The sequence below is a fragment of the Fukomys damarensis genome, unplaced genomic scaffold (genome assembly GCF_012274545.1).
Source record: "Fukomys damarensis isolate Sample0158 unplaced genomic scaffold, DMR_v1.0_HiC HiC_scaffold_28, whole genome shotgun sequence".
In the NCBI taxonomy this organism is placed as follows: Eukaryota; Metazoa; Chordata; class Mammalia; order Rodentia; family Bathyergidae; genus Fukomys; species Fukomys damarensis.
This window is the reverse complement of record NW_022900940.1, coordinates 46,906,149-46,906,372: the sequence shown is the minus strand read 5'-3', so window position 1 is coordinate 46,906,372 and position 224 is coordinate 46,906,149. Positions and strand designations below refer to the sequence as shown.

Genomic DNA, 224 nt, shown 5'->3' with positions numbered 1-224 from the left:
ACCACATCTTTTATCCAGTTTCCAACGGATGGGCAAATAGGTTGTTTCCAAGATTTAGCTATTACAAACTGTGCCGCTATAAACATGGGTGCACATACTTCTCTGTGATATGATTCTTTTAGTTCTCTTGGAAAGATACCCCACACAGGGATGGCTGGGTCAAATGGAACCTCCAGTCCAAGCTCTTTGAGGTATCTCCATATTGATTTCCATAGTGGTTGCAC

The 224-nt window shown here is 42.4% G+C and overlaps 1 protein-coding gene across 1 annotated transcript in view; it reads left to right on the top strand.

The window, feature by feature from the left end:
* Positions 1–224, top strand: part of LOC104849951 (cadherin-related family member 3) — a 54,263-nt gene that overhangs the window by 26,280 nt on the left and 27,759 nt on the right. The gene's annotated exons all lie outside the window — the stretch shown is intronic.